Genomic DNA, 23,639 nt, shown 5'->3' on the forward strand with positions numbered 1-23,639 from the left:
TAAAATAAATGATGAACAGAAAGCCATTTATTAATTTTTTGTATGACATCACAAACATGTTTCTGTTTGGGAGAAGGGTGAAGTTGATTTATTTTAGTTTATTTTGAGACATATTTTCTGTAGCTTTTTTGAAAGAAAGAATTGATAAACAATTAATCTTCTGACAGTAATGAAAATAGTTTGAAAAGAAAATACTATGAATCATTTTTTAAGTTGAACATGACTAACGAATAAATTGAAACTTTTAAATATTACCATCCTTCCGGTTAAAATTAAAACTAATATAATTTTCTTCAGAAATGTTTAATAACAGCTTTTTAAAGCAAATAACTAAAATGAGTTTTCATTTTGTTTCAATCAAACTTTTGAATGAATTTTTAATTATCTGACGAAATCGACCTTTTATGATTTTTTAAAATACCAAACAAGAGCTTTTTAAGTTGTTTATTTCTGCTTTGCAATAATTAATTCCTGAAATTAAAATAACACCTTCGAAGAAAAGGTGCACCACTTTTCTTAGAGACATATTATTATTCCTTCTAACTAGTGTTAAATATTTCTTGACTTCTCTGGGATTGCCATTGGTGCTCATTGCTCTTTTTAAACTTGTGTCAGTATCTGTGTCAGTAATCAAAAATGATCCGATTCTACACGTTACTTTCTTTATTTGACAACATACATTTCGAGTTCGTGTACTTGGTCACACAAAACCCGTTTATAAACGCATGCTTAGACGGATTCAGATGAGATTCAAGGGGTCAACTGATCCCCCCCCCCCCTCTGACAAGAAATTTATTGTGATTTTTATTAAATTATTATTTTCCAGATCGGTGAAATAGTACATGGAATCATTTTGCAGTAAGTTACCGCCCTAAGCCAGGGATAAGGCAGGAAGACATAAAATACATCGCCAGCTCAATTATTCCATCCGAGGACTGCAGTTTCGTGCTTTTTAGCACTCCTTGAGTGCTGACTGAGCCGGCGGTGTATTTTTTGTACATGGAATCATTGTTCAAATTTTACTTCCTTTTACAAAAAAGGAAGTATTGTATTTGCGAAAAAAATTTCACACAAAAATCGGCCCTAATTTCCATATTGCTCACCCCCCCCAGGTCAAAATTCATGCTATTACTAGCAACAGAAATATGCTAGCTTTTGCTATTTTTTGCTTTGTCTGCTAGTTATTCATGCTATGATATGCTTTTTTATGCTAGCAAGCATCACATGCTATTCAGCTAGCATACTCAGTAATAGCATGGCAAGCTATCTACAAGCATCATATGCTTATTTGCTGTTCAAGCTTGTTCAAAAGCATGTAGTGCTACGTAGCTTAATAAGCTATTTTAAGCTTTTTTATGCTAGCAAGTATCACATGCTATTCAGCTAGCATACGCAGTAATAGCATAGCAAGCTATCTACAAGCATCATATGCTTATTTGCTGTTCAAGCTTGTTCAAAAGCATGTAGTGCTACGCAGCTTAATAAGCTATTTTAAGCTTTTTTATGCTAGCAAGCATCACATGCTATTCAGCTAGCATACACAGTAATAGCATGGCAAGCTATCTACAAGCATCATATGCTTATTTGCTGTTCAAGCTTGTTCAAAAGCATGTAGTGCTATGTAGCTTAATAAGCTATTTTAAGCTTTTTTATGCTAGCAAGCATCACGTACTATTCAGCTAGCATACACAGAAATAGCATAGCAAGCTGTCTACAGGCATCATATGCTTATTTGTTGTTCGAGCTTGTTCAAAAGCATTTAGTGCTACGTAGCTTAATAAGCTTTTATGCTACACATACACACACTTATGCCTGCACACAGACACAAACACATATGCCTACATACACACACGCGCGCGTACACACACAGCACTGCATACGCAACACGCACACATTTGCATACACACACACACGCACCCACACACATGCGCCTACACAAACGCACACGCGCATTCATACACACACACGCTGGTAATTGCGAAAAACTGAATTTTTGGCATCTTGAATTCAAATTATTATTATTATTTTTTTTTTTTTTGCCCTTCCTGAGGGATTTTTTTTTTTTTTTTTTTTTTTTTTGCGCTCTATTATATGCCTTCATGTATGCGCCTTCATTTTTTTATGCGCCCTCAAATCTGTGTGCCTTCTGTATTAAGGTTGGCGGGGGACCCAAATAGTGTTACTTTTAAATAAATTCATAAGGCCTCGCTGATTGCCTGCTCAAACAGTAGACTTGTCATTCAGGGGTCAACTGCCCCACACTCCTTGACTACGGGAAATTAATGTATCTACATATAATTTAGCGTATTTTTTGCTATTTCTGGTGTAATTTCCATCAAGTACCATACTTTTTGCACCCACCACCCTGAAAAATTCGAAATGACCTCCTATAAGGCAGATGCTTATCCCCAGTTTCTTTCTCGACCCCGATGTAATACTATTGCATAGTTTATGAAGGCAATGGACAGTTCCCAGTCCTCTGATATTTGTTAAGCATTAAAACTTTAATAATGAACATAATTGCATAGAAAAACAAAAATGCATTTAAATGAGCGTCCCAATTGTAGGGACTCTAGTGCTAATAATTTTGACGAGAAAAATTTTAAAAAAATGAATATAACTCATGGAAAGTGAACTGTCAAAGTGTTTTTTTTCATTGGTTTGTTATTTTCACACATTTATAGAACAGCGTTTCAACGTATACAAGCAGAGATTTTTTTAATGAAATTACGCAAGCGCAAAGTGCAAAAAATGTGTACCTTTCATGGCGGGAAATTTGGAAAAGCAAACTGTGATTGGCAACGGCAACATTCCGAGCCGCACCACAGCAACCAGCATGTTTATTTTGTGCACAGGAGGAAATTTGCGCTGAGATAAGTATTCTTTTAAACCTGTTTTCTTAATATTGTAATACTTGTTTGTGCTTGTAATTGTTTTTTATGCAAACTCAAGTGTCTTATCAAACGATTTTACGTTGTAAGCAAAGCATTGTAGCAAAAATGTTTGTTTCCTTGAGTTCGGACAATCTAACGAGTTGTTTTGTTTCATCTTGTAGTACGGCGCTATTTACTGAAAAGTGTCACTATTTTACTGAAAAGTGTCGATGCTATTTTTTTTTAAATCATATTTTGGATCAGAAAGTTATTGTAATCCATAACGTAGTTATGTAAGCTGCCTTTACTTAATATAGGCATTAGAGTCCTATATTGGATATTCAATCACGTTGCTAGAAATTTCTTCTTTAGTTTTTCGTTTTTAAATTCATTAAAAATCTTGATTTTATTTTATGATTAAAACAAATTAAAGCAAGATTAAGATGCATCAGTTCATCAGCAGCATCAGTACAACTTTATAACAAGTATAAGGTTAGACTCTTAAAAGTTTTAGATTAGCTTTAGTTAGAAACTTCTATATATGTTTACTTCATGTATAATAATTTACCAGTAATTTTGAAATTTAACTTCTGAACATATTTTTGCTTCATCGTAGACCAAAAATCAACAGCTTAAAATTGAAATTTATCCAGGACAGAATTAACTTTTGTCAAGACGCTTCTTAGTTAGGATTCACTGAATAGTTGGTTAATCTTTCAATATACTGCATATTTGGCAGACAAACAGAATATTTGGTTTGATTGAATACTTTAATAATTCAGTGACGCAATGCGTAGCAAATTTATTTTCAACACTTAGTAAACATATTTTTTCATATAATGAATGAAAGTTTTAACGTAGTTAAAAATTAGTTTGAGTTGTTGCCGTCTAATACTGTCAAACCTGGTTTATAAGAAAGCACTTAAAATTAATTTCTGCTTGGACAAACTGCATTTAAGATCCCTAATCCCGGTCCTACTGTTGATGATTTTCCAAATAAGATGATCTGCTTTAAACAATATGGTTTTAAAGGTCCCTCTGATATTGTTTTAACGAGTTTCAAATGTGCTATTATATTCAAAACAATTTTAACGTAAGAGAAAACACTCAGGTGGTAATTTCAAATTTTATTATTTTCAATTTTTCGTAATTTTTATGACATGTCTATATCTGAGAGTCAGAACAAGGTAACTCACAATATCGTGAGGAGACAGCTAAAATGGTTGTCAAAGATGGAATGCACCTGGTAAGTAATTACAAAGTTTTTTTTAGAATTATATTCACATGACTCGATACAGAATAAGATTCTACATGACAATACACTAATAAACTGAAAATCACAGTTTTTGGACTTATGTCAGTATTATAGCTCTGAGCTACAGATATTTTAATTAATCTTACTTTTTCAAATTCAATTAACTATGAAACAGTAAGCAGAAAAGAAAAAAAAACTTGGATAATATGGAATATACATAATTATGTACAGTCGGCTAGCAACTTTGTTTTGTATTTGTATGTAAGGTAATTGCAAGATCCTTTATTTATAATGTAACATACTACCATGATTATATTAGCTACATCAAATATTATTCGAAAAGAATTGCAGATAAATATAAACCATTAGTCCTTTACTAGAACAGTTTTTTTTTTAAATTTATAATTGCACTAAATATAGATGCATTTAGGATGTTAAATGAAAATTAATTTTTATTTCATAAAAAAGGAAAAATAGATTAACCTTCCTTACATTAAATTGGTATAAAATACAAATGTTGAAATCACAAAATAAATAATATTAGATATTGGGTAAAATATGTTATTCGGTGCACCTATGCTTTTTAGTACGGACAAACTGAGATTTGGCACTTGCACATTATAGTGAATCATAAGGAAAGGGGTAAGGAAAATAAAAATTTGTATTGTTGATATTTAGATATGAAAAATGCAGTAACCATTTAAAATATGTAAGTACTGTACACAAGTAAAATACTGTATTAAAATTGAAAATTTAGTTCTTTCAGTCAACCAGTTTTCTGCCAAAATGGAATGTTTCAATGACTTAATGGTTTGAGTTTTATAATTTACGAAACATGTTAAGATTTTTTTTCTTAGTAACTACTTAATTTAAAGATTAATCATTTTGACTTTTAAAGGGTAGCTATTTCCTAAATTTTCCTTAGCAATTCTTGACAGTTTTCGTGCGTAATTTTTTAAAAAGACTAGCTAGGCTTTGTGTTGAATTTTAAAAATAATGAATATTCTAAAATAACACACAAGTTGTTAAAAAATATATTTAGTAAGATCTTTTAATTTAGGAAATAAAACTTTCAAGAAAATATAATTACACGGAATTAGTATTAATGCTCTACTCAAGCTATACATTGTATTATTTATCTTTTAAATAGTAATGAACAAAGTTTTAATGAACAAAATCATCGGGTTACTGCATACACGTGTTTTGGAGTTACAGGAACTCTTTTTCAATGTAAAGTGGTGAGCTTTTGTATGTAAAGACCCAAAACACGGGTATGCAGTTGTCTGCTATTTTTGTGCATTAAAACGTTGTTCATTACTATTTACTTCCCTGCACAAAGGTATTTATTTCTTATTTATCTTTTAGTTTAAAGCAACTTTTTTTTGCAGCCTTTAAGAACAAAATAAGATGCCTTCTTTGCACTAAGATTTTCAAGTAGGAGAGTGGAATTGCAAGTCCTTTCTCATCACAGGTAAGTGATATTAGTTTTGAAAATATCAGTAGGGGAATGTGGGGCAAAGTAAAATTGTGAAGTATTTACCCTGTTTTTAGTACAATATATCTAGTAATATTTTAAAATACATTTAGGCTTCTCGAGTCAGAAAAAGTTATCTCTGAAGGTCAAAGCGTAAGCTAATAAATACAAGCAGTTTTGAGAAATTGGTACTCATTTGGTAATATTTTGTTGTACAGTCAACCTTCGTTTATCGTGGTCAATTCGCTCCAGACTTTACTGCAATAACTGAATTTCCGCGAAGTAGGATTTATTTATAAACGAAATGTTTTTTTTTCCTAATTAGAGCGCATAAAACCAACTTACGACAATTTAAATAGGTTTTAACATAGTTAGAGCCCCCTAAATATTAAACAGCTCTCTTAATCCCCATCACATTTTCATTACTTTATTAAAACTAAGCTACACGCACAATATGCAGTTCTTAAACATTACTACTAATCTGTGAAAACAGCTCAACTTGTTCGATAAAGGAAGGTATATTATTTAAATATATTAAAATGAGTCAAAATATTCTTCTTGGCAATTTCTTTGCGTTAAAAACTTGCAATGCATTATTTCTGCCCCATGAATCATATTCCTTCAAACTCATTAGAAAAAGAAATTCAAATCACGGATAACATATGAACAAGGAATAAAAAATTACCTCTACATTTGCTGCTCGTTTTCAAATCTGCTACAGGTGTGTACCATTAACTCAAAGCAAAAGAAATATCCAACCTTTGTGCCAATTCCTAATTATACCTATTCTTCAACTCCATCATCATTATGAAAAAAGAAATAACTTTAAAACTATCAATGATAAAAATGTGTCATTATGATTATCTTAATGCGTGGTAATGACTCCATTTAGCTAAGGTTTCTGCCTCTGTAACCTTTTATTGTACACTGAAAATATCTTCAAAAGCTCTTTGTAGATATGATTTTTTCTGCACTTTTTTCACAATGTGGAAACGATATAATTTTACTTGAATTTGTTCTTGTAATAAAAACACGAAATCTTTTTCGCTTCGTTTAGTTTTTTTTTTTTTTCCTTTGAGCGAAATAGTTTTATCGACCATTTAATACAGTTTTTCAACTGTTTGTTAAAGGGTTTATTAAATTATTAATTGTTTATAATATTAAGGTTTTTAAATCATTATTTCAATAGTTAATTAATTGTTTAATTTCATTTGTTATTCATTGCAAGTACCTCAATTAGATGCAAGGATAACTGTATCCGTAAGTTGTAAAAGTACGTTAAGTTATTAACACATCTACTGAAAAGAAGCGGTACATGATACAACAATCTAACACGCTTAACATGTGCAAAAACTAAATATTTTATTCGTTTCTGTGCAAACTCTGACATTGTATAACATAATGCAGTCTGAATGTTATTCCTCGGGATCTAATTAAGATTATGCCAAAAACACTTGTTGCATAGAAAGGAAAGAATCCACTTTTCGTTCATGTATTGGATCACGTAACCGCAAAATCCCACGAGATAAGAAAGAAAGGATACTGTTCTTTTGGGATTTACGCAGATGTATCGAGCAGAGTAATTGATCGTGGACTACTGAGACGAAATCATTTAGAACAAATATTCTGTCACATAAACCTTGGTAATGAAGAAACTAGTGAAGAAAGTTCTTTTAATGTCCTAGTCTAACAAAGGGTAAAACTATTTCCGACAACAAAACAAATTAACTTCGTTTTTGACGATTTCACGTTTTAAACTATTGCAGTTTTAAAATATTATTATTTCCTTTTTGTTTTTGAAGCGTTGTTTTTTTTTTTTTTTTTTTTTTTTTTTATTATTATTTCAGTGTTTGGTAGTTGATTATTTAAAATTTCTAGAATTTGGCGTTATGCTCTAATAGAATGTTTGCTATCGTCTACAAAACACTGGTAAATACTGTTTTCAAAATAAAAAAGGGAAAGAACAAAATAAATAAGATGAGTAATGATTAATCGTTTGCAAAAAAAGGAAAAAAATATAATAATATATAACAATAGTAAGAAGAAGATGAGATGCAATTTATTATCTGCAAAATGCAGAAAAAAAGCGAGGCAACACTTAACCACTTGACATAAGGCATCTTAATCATCAAATAACCCATGACCTCACTAGATGACGACTAGATGACGCACAGGCCTCTACCGGTCGAAAAATATACAACAAAAGGCTATTATGTGCAAAATAAATCACCAATTAAATCTTTCAAATCGTTAAGGAACATAAAAAGTTAAGCTAAAGCATGAAAAGTACACATGGCATGAGTGTGAGCGATATGTTTTGATTTTCTAAGAAAGAAATGTAAAAAAGTTCTATCTGCATTCCACACTAACCCCCCCCCCCCCCCGCCATTACATATTTGCTAAAAGCATTTTAAATAAGTAAAAAGTTGGACATAAACAACAAATATCTCGGCCCATTTTTATTTAACCAAGTTTTTTTTTAATTTAAATAAGCATTTCAAATACGGTACAGAAAACGACTTACTAATAAAATTTCTAGTTGAATGATATTTTAGAACGTAATATTTTCTATTATTTATATTTTCTGAAGTTTTTGAGGAAATAAACAATAAATAATCCCGCTACTTGACACTTTCATGCTTGTATGCGTGACATTTTATCTAAATCATGTCTCTATAAATCTACTTCCTTTCAAGTCTTTGATACAAATAAATTGTTGACCATGTATCTCTTTGTTTTCTTTGAAGCCTTACAATATGTGTATGAAGGAATGGTGAAACATATTTCGACTCATTTTTCTTACAAACATGTACATTTATTATTCTTTTGTAAGATCCTGACAGAGTTGTTTCATGATTATCTAGAAAAAAAAAATACCTGGTTGTAATTATCGTTGACATGCGGAAAGCACATGTCGATGAAGTATTAAGGATGTCATTTATTTTCTATTATCTTTATTTATGTTCGATTATTTGTTTTCTTGAAGAGTGTGACAAAAGCATATGGATGTTTTATCACAAATGAATTTTTTCGCCAACGGTTTTAAAAAAGTTGCTAAAGAGAGGACATGATATTTGAAGTACTCTGTAGTTAACATTCAAAAAAACAATTTTTAGTCACTAAAAATGGAGACATTAAAAATAGACTAACCACTGATAAATTTAATCGTTGATTTTCAAATCGTTGCTTCCAGTGGCTGAGTCCCGATTTCACACTACAATGCGTGAGTCTACAGTTTAACGGAATGTTTAAAAAGTGATTGTGTTAAAAACGCCATCATTGAATTAATCGAAGTCAAGCGTTTGGTTTAACCAGTTTTAAATAACTTTCCTGATGCATTTCCTTTACAGTTTTTAGTACATATGTCCTAGCAGCAGTGTCAAAAAATTTTCACAGATTATTTAATGCGATTTTTTATTGCTCTAGTAAAAAGCCCCTACTTCCTCTTCATTCATTTTTTTTTACTTTAACAAATGATTCGATGTAACATTTCGACAGTAATCCTCTGTTTATATTACGTACATCTTTACTCATAGTAAAGCTGAAAGTCTGTGTCTCTGGATGTCTGGTTCACGCATATAGCGCCTTGCCCGTTAGGCCGATTTTCATGAACTTTGGCCCAAAATTAGTTCGTGGCACAGGGGTGAGCACCTCGAAGCGATTTTTCAAAAATTCTATTTTTTTTTCTATTCCAATTTGAATCCCATTTCACCGAACGAATCACCATATCATGGACGAGTAAATTAACATAGCATATTGGCGGGAAATTCATTATCCATTACTTTTAAATATACAGGCGAAACAAATGACCTTTTAATTTTTTACTACGTGCAAAACCGCGTGGGTACTGCATTGCTGAATGTGCAATAATTGTCAAAGAGCAAATCTGATTAATTTATTGTTTGATGATTGTGAAATAAACATAAACTATTTTTGCGTAAAAGAAAAACGTAATTATATTTATTTCGTTTTTTAATCGAGGAAAAAAATATATATCTATTTTCATAACCTCCCTGAATAAAAAAAAATCAATGCAACCATGCACAAACGGTTAAGCTAAAAACAAAGAAAAAAAATGTAACAGCGAAGAAATCTTTTCCTCGACAGTTTTTGTATGAAGGTAATTACGCTTTTGAGGCGGTAATATTAGTAATTAAATAGAGTTTCGATAAAGACTTCCTTTGGGTGTTTTAGCTCTTTAAACTTATATCCGTTTTAACACTAAGGTCGGGACACGGACCCTGTCAAAACTTATGATTGATTAACTAACCTCGGTTCATCAGAAAATTGGTCATGTCTTTAATTTTGTCGTTCGTACTTAAACAAAATGTAGCAACACCATAACATGTACTTAAAAAATAACGCATACAAAAATATAAACGTATTTTATTTACGACATATTATTTTATAAAGAATCAAATTTCTACTTTGTTGTATTACGTGTTTCCATTAAATGCTACGACAAGTTTTATATGTTTATAAATATTGATTGACACTCTGTTATATTACATGCTAAAATATTGTTACCTTTACAAAGATGGAAAGGCCATTATTATTATTATTTTCATATCAAAGTCAGTGTAACAGAAAGTTTTAAAAAATAAGATTGTTTTTTTTTTATTAGTACTTACTATTGCAAATTAAAACACTCAAAAATGTAAAACACGCAAAAATGCTCTTTTTTCCATAGCTATTTTGAAACAAATATACATGAACTACACTTATAACCGTTTATGCACCATTAATATACTTGAAATAAGCTTCCTATGGTTTGGTGTATGTTTCGTATACTTACGTTAGTGTATCCAAAATATTTAAAATGACTAATAGACTACAACTCATACCGTTTTGACAATAGTGCTTATTCAAAACGCACAAAAATACGCTTTTTATAGTTAGACGGCTCTCTCAGCACATCACTATAAACTTAAATGAATATATTTTTTTTTTTACTTCATTGTTTTTCCTTCTTTTTTTGTATTTGCACGGTGCAGATAACATTCTCATATTAAATCTTTCCACTGAAGATTTTTATTTTTGTTTCAGATGGCATCAGTAATTACAGTCTCAAAAGTATAATTCACTGTACAATTAACTAAGCAAAATATTTTACTTTTTTTCTGGAAACACCTGCAACTGCATCGCAATCGGAAAGCTACAGAAGTAAATTAAATTACGTTTTTCCTTATCAATCTGAACAATATTAATTGTTCAATTTGAAAACGGAATTATCTTAATGAATGCAAATGAAGATAATAATTGCTTTCTCTTTAATTTATGGATCGGGTGTTCAAATTAAAAGAGCACCGAGGAAAATAAAATCCCTTTTTTGCGAAATTAAAGAACAATAGTTAAATTTACCCATATATTAATTAAATACGGCGTTCTTTATCACAGTTAAAATTAGATTTTTAAAATGGGCTTTAAGAATTGATTTTTCCTTACCTGTGCAATTATTGATTTATTTTTTTGAATACGATTTTTTCGGGTAGAACCCTGTTTGTTACCTTTGCAAAAATTCAAGTTTTTTAATGTATTTAATTGATTATTAATTGAAAAATCCTCACCTCCGTGACAGACCTTATGAATGCCATTATTTCTGAGGTGAAAATTAATGATTTAGGGGAAATACATCAATCTTAGGCATTCTACCAAAATTATAAATTGCCAGTATGTTCTCAAATTTACTAGATACTAGTTTTAACATACATTTAAAACTACTTATTAAGCCGTACATTAATTAAGAGAGCTTAATATTATCTTCCCACTAATCATAAAAATAGCCGATTGTTTGCACAATTAACAAAATTAATTCTTTGACATTAAATTGGCCTCGATTTTTAAAAAGTAAAAAGTATTTTTCGCTTTTTTTTTCCTTTCCGTGAACAAGACATTTTTTATTTCTTTTTATTTATGAGTAAAATAATTAGAGCTTAGGTGGGTCAATGTTTATGGTTACTTCTAGTAGGTAACACTTTCATGTAAGAATGAAAAAAAAGGAAATAAAAGGTTTCGAAATTGAAAAGTATTTGCGTACTATTTTTAACACACATTTGAACTAAAAAGATAATTAAGCCGTAGTTTAATTATGAGACCTTAATATTAGATTCCCACTAATCATTAAAATTCCTTATTGTTTGCACAGTTAACAAAATTATTACTTTGATATCACATTGGTCTTTATTTTTAAACATTAAAAGTTTTTTTTTTTTTTTTTGTTTCCGAGAACAAGGCATTTTTTTATTATATTATTTTTATTTATGAGTAAAATAATTGGAACTTAGCTGGGCCATTGGTTATGGTTACTTCTAGTAGGTAACACTTTCATGTAAGAATGAAAAAAAAAGAAAGCAAAAGGTTTCGAAATTAAAAAATATTTGCGTTCAAAAGTTAAATTTTCTGGAGAATGACCCATGTATAAAGCTGTTGAAATCGCTTGTCACTTACATTCTACAAATATCTGAAATTTATGTTTTCCATCACAATTCTTACGTGATTCAAAGTGACCCTAAGTGAAAAAGTGTACTTTCAGCCAAAAATGCGTAAATCATTCAAAATTATTTTTATAATTAGTATTTCTTAGTATTTGGATAACTATACAATTCTATGATCTTTTTTGATCACATGCCAAGAAATGAGATAATGATGTATCAAAATGCTGCTGCGAGTTAAAGTTGAGGCAGTAAGTTACTGATAAAATGTTTCCTGACTGACCTCAGAAGGTAAAAAAAAAAATGGAAAAAAAAATACACTAAAAGAGTAAAAGTTTCATCTATCATACTTTTGCATATAAAAGTATAGTATTTCAGCTAAAATGAATTATTCGAAATCTATCAACAAATCAATGTTACATAAACAGAAATTTTACGTTGCCATTGAATATACAAAAAAAAAATAATAAAATGATAAATGTTTCAAATAATTTTATGTAACAGTTTTTCTGTTAATAAAAGATGAGTCAGATTGTGGTTTTCGCAGTAGCAAAAAGTAAAGTGTTAAGAAGTACATTAAAACTTTTTTTTTCAAATCTTGACCTGATTTTCCTCCTAAGATCTCTTAAAAAGAAAAAAATAAGTACTTTTTTTATGCTCAAAGTTATTACAAATGTTAATTAAAGTAAAAAAACTTACAAATTTGTTTAGTTTCAATTATTATTACTAAGTTTCAAGCTCCTAAATAGCCAAGAACTTCAAACAATTTCCAGTGCATTGACATTAGTTTTTCTGAATGATTAACTAGTTAAATATCACTTTAAAAAATACTTATCTCCAAGTTTACCACATAATTATTATTGTTATTATATTCTTATTTAAGGCTTGATTTTTATTCAAAATGATCCATTACAGCAGATAACCAGTCTAAACCTAGAACAATAGTTACATTAAATTTTTTTTGGTCATATGAAACAACAAGGTTATCAAACTTGGCAGACGTTTTGTGATAAGGCTTTTCATGAGGAAAAGGTAATGACATTGCTTAGAAGCTTAAAGTACGCGATGATAAAAATCAATATACAATGAAATGTTACAAAGAAGCATCATTTGTTTCACTCTGTTGCTACTGTCAGTAGCCATAAAATATCAATCAATAAACATAAAAAAGATAAAAACGTTTTAGTTTTCTTTCAGTGTTCAAACAAAAGATTCAGATATGTCTTTAAGAAAGTCCATTTAGTTCATAAATGCAGACAGGAAATACATTTCTATTCAAATACAATTGCGTGCAGACATAGATTTGAACTTTCATACAAAATTTCATCTTTTGAATAGGAGAAGTGTATTGATTCAAATGTATGTAAATATTTAAATAGGTCCTAAAAATTGTAAACATGCGGGCAAGATCATTTTTCATAGCGTTGTTTGCAACATGTTTTGTTTGTAAGTAATGTATTTAATAATGACATATGCTAGTTAAAAATATAGTTTATGTATATTTTTTAAAAAGTAATGTCCGTGAAAGAAAATAAATATTTTAAATCAGAACAAAGACGTTTTCTTATATTTGGAAGCTTCTGCAACTGAAGCCGTTTTTTTCTATTATGTTATTTGAGGTCTGAGCAAGATTTTTTGCAATTAGAACACTGTAGTTTTTGCTCACATTTTTGCTCATACTTTTTTTTTTCTTTTTTTAAACAAATCTTTTTTATAACCCTAATATTCTAATTAATCACAATTTTTGCTATGCAAAGATATGCTTAAACATTAGTGTCAGTATAAAAGAAACTGTACATAGTAAATGGTGACATTATTCCATAAAAAATTTCAATTCAAATTTTAATAAGAAGTAAACTTTTATAACTTGTCCTAAAACCAAAGTTTAATCACAATTAAAAATTGAATTAATGGTAACTGATTTACTGAAAGCACAGGTCTGAGTTGTTTTTTCTTATTTTTTAAATCTTAAAAGAGAAAATAAGGGCAGCATATTTTTAAATGCTTTAGAAAGCAAAACATTCTATGATTTGGACAATATATTTTCATTTCACGACTTTTAACCATCTTTGAATTACACTTAAAAGTAAGAAGAAAAAAAAAATACATGTTGTTTCTCATTACAAATTTGCCACACATTCTTTCTTTTAAAAGAAATTTCAGATACACAAGTTAGACCAACTTGCATGAACATATCGCCAACATTATTTAAAATTAAACTTAAAAAAAAATAATGTAATTACTTTCACAAAATTTCAAGAATGCCGTTTCTTCCAGTAGATATATTAATTTCCATTCCCGAACGTAATATGTTAACTTTCAGATTTAATTTAAATTTGGGAAAAAATATATGACTCATGTAAAGTTAAAATTGTAAAAATATTGCAGTAAGAAAAAAAAAGTTTAACTTGACTACTTAGTTTTATAATTCAAATTATTTCTATATTTTTGTTATTTTCATGCCGAGAGACACTTTACAACCAAATCGATTTATGTCAAGATAGGTAGCCTAGGTATGGAATTATAATGTTTTTTCATTATGGCATAGTAAGGAAAAAACTGCAAAGAATCAGCTTTCAGAAAACGAATGAAAACCTTGCTTGGGAAAAAGAAAATTGTTTTGGACATCTCGAAAAACGAGAAAAAAAAAGGAAAAAGATAAAAGTCCCAAACCAGGAAAAACTAGAAAAAAAAATCATTATGTAGACGAATGTAATACAAAATGAAATAGTGGGATAGTGGGCGATGGAAATGGTGAAATATTTATTCTCCGTTTTTATCGCCACTTGTTGGTAGTATTTTAACCAAGTAGTACTGCATGTAAGATAAAATAAATTAAATAAATACCTTTGTGCTGAATAGTAAAGTCAGACCAAACAACGTAAGTAGAAGCACAAATTTATAAATTACAACAGACACGTGTTTCGGCGTTACAGGGAACGCCTTTTTCAATGCAAAAATAATGAGCTTATGGATGAAAAGACATCCGACAAAAGCCAAGAGCAGATAAGCATGCAGCTTAAAAGATAAAAACAGCGGATTAGCCAAACACCAATGACAAAGTTATAAACCTTTCAGGAACCAATAGGAATGCAAGCAAAGGTCAGGAGCTTTCGCTTAGGTACGAACCCAGAAAGAAAGAATTCAATTGGACAAGGATTAAGCCGAAGCTTAAACAAAAAGAAAAGAAATTGTCAGTAACCGTGAACCGCAAGAAAGGAAAAGCAGAATGGAAAACCATGAAAAAAGATAAACAGAAACAAAAAATATTCGAAAAAAGGAAAAATGAAGATAAATAGAAGAAAATTGGGGGGGGGTGTCAATCAAGACAAAAAGGCGAAAATAAACAAAGAAAGATAGATAAAAAAAAAAAAAAAAAAAAAAAAAAAAAAAAAAAAAAAAAAGAGGGGGGGGGAATGGGGAAAGGACAGTATTAAAGATATGGGAGCCAAATGTTAGAAAAATATGGAACTGCACTAAGATCGTTAACTAAGTTAGAACTGTTCCTCAAAATATGAAAGGATTCCCAAAAGTCAAGATCTGATGAATTGGGGCATTTTTGGATAATCTGAAAAGAGGTAAAATCAAAAGAGTGATTCGAATCCCAACAATGTTGAGCAATACTAGACTTATTTAATTGTTGTTTTTTCACATAATTTTGATGCTCTTTCAAGCGAATTTTTAAAGCACGCCGAGTCTGTCCAATATAGGCAAGTTTACAACTACAATTAATTCTATAAATTCCACAACAATTAAGAGGGTGAATAGGATCTTTAAGAGAAGAGATTCTAAAACGTTTCCAATTCCAGGTGGTGTTCTCTCCTATTAATAAACTTTCTTTCTCTTCTCTTAAAGATCCTATTCACCCTCTTAATTGTTGTGGAATTTATAGAATTAATTGTAGTTGTAAACTTGCCTATATTGGACAGACTCGGCGTGCTTTAAAAATTCGCTTGAAAGAGCATCAAAATTATGTGAAAAAACAACAATTAAATAAGTCTAGTATTGCTCAACATTGTTGGGATTCGAATCACTCTTTTGATTTTACCTCTTTTCAGATTATCCAAAAATGCCCCAATTCATCAGATCTTGACTTTTGGGAATCCTTTCATATTTTGAGGAACAGTTCTAACTTAGTTAACGATCTTAGTGCAGTTCCATATTTTTCTAACATTTGGCTCCCATATCTTTAATACTGTCCTTTCCCCATTCCCCCCCCCTCTTTTTTTTTTTTTTTTTTTTTTTTTTAATCTATCTTTCTTTGTTTATTTTCGCCTTTTTGTCTTGATTGACACCCCCCCCCCCCAATTTTCTTCTATTTATCTTCATTTTTCCTTTTTTCGAATATTTTTTGTTTCTGTTTATCTTTTTTCATGGTTTTCCATTCTGCTTTTCCTTTCTTGCGGTTCACGGTTACTGACAATTTCTTTTCTTTTTGTTTAAGCTTCGGCTTAATCCTTGTCCAATTGAATTCTTTCTTTCTGGGTTCGTACCTAAGCGAAAGCTCCTGACCTTTGCTTGCATTCCTATTGGTTCCTGAAAGGTTTATAACTTTGTCATTGGTGTTTGGCTAATCCGCTGTTTTTATCTTTTAAGCTGCATGCTTATCTGCTCTTGGCTTTTGTCGGATGTCTTTTCATCCATAAGCTCATTATTTTTGCATTGAAAAAGGCGTTCCCTGTAACGCCGAAACACGTGTCTGCTGTAATTTATAAATTTGTGCTTCTACTTACGTTGTTTGGTCTGACTTTACTGCATGTAGTCAATTTCAATCCGAAGAAGATTTTCTCTAAAGGTCAAAACACATGATAATATGAGCAAATTTCCAAATCAATATTTTTGTTGTTATGAAATTAAAAAGTTCTCGTTTTTAGCATTAAGTATTTATTTGTTTAATATTAGACTTACATTACATTAAATATTTTGTACAATTTGACAAGTGCATGTGGGGAGAAGTAGATCTGGAAAAGTGAAATAGGTTATTTTGTTTTCTCCCTCTCAAGCATTTATTAAACCACTTACGTATTCATTTATTAATTCATTCACATTCCTCCGTTTAACATTTTCCTTTTTTCCTCATTCATTCACTTTTTTTTTGTTATTCATTTCTACTTCATTCATTCACTTATTTTGTTATTCATTTCTACTTTATTCACTTATTTAATTTTTTCTCACATACGTATTAATTATTTTTATATACATATTTTTTCATTTATATCTCTTCACTTCTTCATTCATTGTTTTATTTACTTACCCATTTGATCAAAAATGTTTTTAATTATCAAACATATGCTATTTTTTTTAGAAAAAATATTTTATATTTCACTTTTCCGAATTAAAAAAAAGTAAAAATTTTCCGCTCTTTTTTTTTTAATGATCAACTTTACTGCCAAAAATACATTTGATTTTCGATCATTTATCCGCCAAAAAGTCATTTTACTCATTTAAAGGTAGGTCCCGAAACGTGCTGTTATTATTTAACCGTTGAGAGCAAAAGCGGTGTGAGCAAAAACAAAAAAATTTTGAGAAATTGAATGATTTTTTACCCTCTTTTTTGCAGAAAGCACTACTGCTGTTTCGTTTTACGATTACTGTCTATCGGCAAAGAGTTGAACGGCCGCGCCGTCAAGAAAGTTGTCGCCAAATGAAAGTGGGAGGGTTTCAGTAGGTGATATCTTTATGCTACATCATAGTAGAGCTGATGTACACCTTTACATAAATTTGCGCTGTTAAGACCGTAGCACTCGTCAAGTAGTGCAGTAACCTTGTTCTGGAAAGGGGTGCCTAAGTTGCATCAAATGGGGGTACTAAGTTTCATGTTTTTTTCTTGTATGGGATGTGACCAAGATGCAAAATCCAAGTTTTTGACCTCGGCAACCTCCCGGAACTCTTGAAAATCGCCAAAAATGCTGAATTTTTGTACTTTTTTTGGATTTTCCTCATTTTGACCATAAAGGATCTTGTTTTTGTTCAACATTATTATTCACGCATTTAAACTAGATTAAATTTGCTACAATAAGACGCCAGAATGGGCTTAGTAGCTCAAATAGTTTTTGAGATACAGCTTTTCAAAATTTCAAAAATTATCCAAATTTCAAAATTTTTAGTTAAATTCCTTTTTTTATCATACATGCAGTTGTCTTTATATCTTCAATAACCTGTATGATATGAGTTAGATAAGTAAACATTTATTCGATTTAACATTTCGAAGGTGTTGACGGAAAGGGAAAGGTTTATCGGGGGGGGGGCACTATTCACAACCAGAAGACTGATATTGAAGTACAAAATTTGATTTACAATATTTATACTTAGTGTATACAAGAAGTGTTAATTAAAAGAAAAGAGAAATATGAATCAGTGTTTCCTCCTTTTTGGAGGACCAGGGCATAGGTGTCCATATGTGCCCCCCCCCCCTTACAAATTAGAACTTCCCAGCTTTTAGTAATTTGTTCTCTGCAGAAATGTAAAAGCATTTCATCTCCAGCCATTAATGAATAAGTTATTGAAAATGTCAAATTTTAATAACTCTAATTTATACCGAAATCGGTTTTTATGGGGAAAATAGCCTGCTAAACCATGGGAAAAGTATATAAGCCCCACTTAAAATTTTGCATATGGGCACCCATGGACCAGGGCCAAGTAAATTTGCCAATTGGTCTCTTCACAGTGCCATTTTCTCGTCCTGGACATCTTGAATGGGAATGAAAATATTTAACTGTGGATTATACCATTTTTTTATCAGTGTCATTGCAAAATATCTTTTTCTAACCACACTATCAATTATCTGCCAAGAAGACATAATATAAATGTCGCCCACATATTACCAAAGTATTAATTAATGTAAAACAATAATACGAGTGTTAGTATACCTAAAATTGTTCCTCGGCTTGTTCAATAGCATTTCTGGCGAGTTGGCTAACTGGAGAGTAATACAGCCTATCCAGCTCGTCACCGAGCTCGCTCCAATCATGGACAGTGACATTAGCGTCTATGGCAATTTCAGGCATGTCTATGGCGATTATAGCATCATTGTGAAGACTGCAGAAAGCTAACTCATACATTTAGTGCGGCGCGGCGTCAATTAAGTGGACCAAATGAGAGTGGGGGGGGGGGGTTAGTAGGTGACATCTTTATCGCTACATCATAGTGGAGCTGATGTACACGTTAACATAAATTTCCGCTGTTAGGACCGTAGCACTCGCTAAGCAGAAACGGTCAAAAGCGTTCCCATGTGTGCAGCTACCAAAGGACGCACGCTCTAGTTATTCTAGCTCTATGAGATCAACAACTAATTTTGAATATAAATATTCTTTCTTCGCTGAACAAGGTGGCCAAGTTTTGACCTAAATGAATCACATAAAACTCATCTTGCGGCTCGTCAATGTTGCGAATTGGAAACTATATTCATCTGTACAGGGGTTGTTAAGAAGGGGGGTGTTAAGAATGATTTATTGCAAATTTAGTGTCAATTCCTTGTTTATACATTTCTGCCCTTTCTATTTTTTTTCCATCTGTCGAAAAAAAAAATACTTACATTTAAATTTTATATGCTCTTCGACCCGTGAGATTTATCGTAACATTGGGTACAGCCCTTGGTAAAAACAGTTTGGCACAGCCAAGCTGCAAAATAAATAAATAAAAATATATTATTGGGAAAAAAAAATCCTTTATGCATGGCAAACGTTACAAGGAAAGCCTTTTCCAATGTAAAAAAAAAGGTAAAGTATGGATGTGATGACATCCGACTAAAAATCGTGGAGGGGTTGGGGGGGGGGGGGGGGGGGGGTGTCATTTTAACCATAAGCTCACATTTCTGCATTGAGAAAGGTTTTCGTTGAACCGCTGAAAGAAGTGTCTGCCGTAATTTGAAATTTTGAGCAATAAAACGTTGTTTTACCTCCTTTTATTTGCTGAAAAACGTTTAGTTTACTAAAGTATGAAACCAATTCTCTCACGTGGGATATTTTTTTTTAACACCTGATATATACTTGCTATTGCTGCAGCCTTTTATATTAATTTAAGTGTATCTCCTCATAAAAAAATAAGCTGGATTTTTTACCAACACGAATTAATCTCAGCTATTACATTCTTACATAAGAAACAAGAAATAGAATTCGCTCTCTTTATCCGCGTTCATGAGAATAGTAATGGTTACATCGTTATCATTATTATGTTATGGAAACCCTACGCAGAGTGCATTAATAAACGATATTACAAACATCTGGTTCGCCTTCCATTACTCAAACACGCATCTGTTCTTTTCTCTCACTAAAAGGTATGAATATTATTGTTCTGAATTGGGCAGACAATGTAACAAACACAATGATTGTAAATTAAGACTTGTCTTTGTCAAAGGCGAAACAAAATGTAACTAACGTTACAATGTTACAGATATTCACTTTGTTACACGTGCTTTAAACCAAATAGCAGCACACTGGAATAGACCTTTTTTTTTTACATTTTGAGCATTTTTTTTACATAATGATTTATAGCAAAAGCAAATTACTTCCGAATTTATATAATCAAGTAATTTCTACAGTAAAGCAATATGTATTAGCATAGGTATTTTTGATAAAACTGTAGTTTGCATTTGCCCTAACTTTAAGTTTATCGTATTTTTTTAATACTAATCTCATTTTATATTATTTACTGCTACATTGTACGTCTACCTTGGAAATAATAGTTATGTCAAATGAAGTACGCTCACAAATCAGCTTTAAAATAATAAAAATAATAAAGTGGAAAAACTTTCACCAACGTGTAGTAAAAAGGCTTTTTAATGACCCAACATTTAAATTTGCACCTCTTTAAATTGTTTTAACTCAAAAGATTCGGTCATTGTTAATAATAGGTGCAAATGTTCCGTTTAATGGATTATCAGGCGAATGCAACTTGTGAACTCCTGGGTATTAAAGGATCTCTGAGAAATTTGGGAAATATTCGGCGTAAATACATTTTTATAAGAAGTACACACACATACCATCGTTTTTATTTAAATAAATATTCATTCAAATGTAAAATTATTCGCAAAAAAGAGGCGAAGAAAAACATCAAGAGCATTGAAAGTTCTTGTAAAATGAAAGGGCATAAGAAGCAAAAATGGATGCAATGTAAAATGCAATTTTCCTTTTCCCATCCTTAGTTTTGCTTCAGAACTATTTATTCTCCAAATAGTGCCATTTTTCATACTTCGGTCAAAAATTATAATACAACAGCACGAAATAGTAACTTAAGTTTTGTAACTTACTTAAAAGACGATTAATTCATTATAAGTACTACATACTGTTTAACTTAATGGTTTCGAGAATGAAGTTACTGGTTAATCATCAAAACAATGAAGACACATAAAATCTATGGAATCGTTACTTTAGCGTAAACGTTCTGTTTATAATGATTCCATGTAACTGTAATCACACACACTGGCGAATCCAGATGGTGATGAAGTTCTGGGGTCACTTTTGCTACTGTTGCTCGATTTTTTACATTATAATTCACTTCAATATCGTCGGTTTCTTTCACTGAGTTTCTCTTTCCGCCCACTATTTCGCTTTGCTGAGCTTGTTTTACCACACTGGGTGCATGCTGTCATGACTTTAGATACTGTACCTTTAGAAACGCCAAAAGATTGAGATACTTCAGTTACACTTGTTCCAATTAGACGAGCTCCAACAATTACGCCTCCATCAAATTTTGATAGGTCCAACATTTCGCGCACCTGAAAAATATCCAAGACTTCCAGAGCCTCAATTAAGCAATCATATACTACAAGAATTTATACGTTGCTAATTATAACAAAAAAAAAAAAACATATCTAGTTTTATTCATTATTACGTACGTAAGAAGTGGGGGCTTTTCAAATCGGTCAACAAGCGAAAAGAAACTCCATTCCGGATTTGAACTGTGACAGAACCATATCGACTACTATAACCAGGCTTAGGACAAATTACTTAAAGGGTATGAGGATTTCTGCGGACGGACAGCGTAGTTACACCACCTTTGTCCTCATTGCCCAGATGTTATCCCACTGTCTCATCAACATATCTTCCGCTATCCAACAATCCAGGCTAAACTTTTCAACATCCCAGTGAACCTACTCTGTGCAGATAAGGCTGTCGAAGTTGCAAAAGCTGTCTACGAAGGCTTAGAAGCCATATAAATGCACATTATCATAGACACGACATCATCATCATTACGTACGAAGCACATTCGAAAAAGTCACTTTCATTCACAGATATTTCCATTATTTTGATATCTACCTGTATATACCTGAGAAAAAAAATCTTCCACTTCAGATGTCTAGATAGCAAAAGTGTAGACTACTGATACATCATCTTATGATGGCTAAGCTAATCATTGTAGTTCAGTGTTAGAGACTTCGAGGGATTTTTAAGAGGTGTTCCTTCACTAAAGATCATTCATTTTGGAGCATTGAAAGCGTGAATGCTAGAAAAGCAAAAAATATTTCCTATGTCTAAGGATAAAAGTCTAAGGATAAAACAGTTCCTAAGGATAAACATTTTTTCCTAGTAATTTTCCATCTCTCAAAATAGCCAAAAAATATAAAAAACACTTATTTTGATGGCTTTAACAGTATGTATTAATAAAACAATAACGTGAGCTTAATGCAATTTTATTTCGCATGGCTTAATCATTATTACGAGAAATTATTTGATAGAAATTATTCCAAATAAAACTGTCTAAAGTTACCTCGCTGAATTTAAATGAAGTCAGCTTTAGTTTCCAAACTTCAACAAACTGTATTTTAATCAGCCTTTCAGAGATGCTAATTTTTCCTTTGAAGTAAACAAGTACGTATTTCTGAATATTCAAGCATAAAATTGAACAATAGCATCCAAGAATTATTTCGCTTGAAAAACTTTCTAAACAGAATTGGAAAGTTTAATTCCACGCTGCTAAAAATCATTTAAGTATTGTTAACTCATCAGTAAAAGATATCTCTAGTATCATAAGTTTACCGACTATTTAAAGAGTGAAAGGGTTGAAACTGCGTCTTATTGCTGAAACTCACTCCTGAAATTTATTTGGCGGGTTCATTGAAGATTTATTTATTTATTTATTTATTTATTTTTTTTTTTTTTTTGAAAATGTTTAGCTTAATTTCCTCATAATTTCAACTGTTGATTTGATTTGTAAAATCATGATCAGTTAAACTAACTTATCGAATTCTCATCTTTCTAAAAATCTTTGCAAATTAAAAAATAAGTAAAGTGCTTTGTAATCAAAAGTAAAATATGTGGAAAAATTCAGAAAACACAAAATTTTTCTGTTACGTGTTTTGAGGTTGCAAGTAGCCATATTTTAACGCAAATAAATAAACTTCTGGAAGAAAGTGTTGACTTCCATTGATTGGCCTTTCATCCATAAAATCATTTCTCTGCATGAAGGAAGGATAATCCTTTTCATAACTAAACACGTGTTTGCAGTATTCTTTCTTTTTTTAGCATATTTATGTAAGGGAAAGTAGAGCATAGCTATCACTAGGAAATACAGTCAAATCACATAGGTTGCCCCTCCAAAACTTCCTTCTTAACTGTTTACAGTTTATTTTTTTCTGTTTTTTTTTTTTTTTTTTTTTTTTTTTTTGA

Source organism: Uloborus diversus, chromosome 2 (assembly GCF_026930045.1).
Source record: "Uloborus diversus isolate 005 chromosome 2, Udiv.v.3.1, whole genome shotgun sequence".
NCBI lineage: Eukaryota > Metazoa > Arthropoda > Arachnida > Araneae > Uloboridae > Uloborus > Uloborus diversus.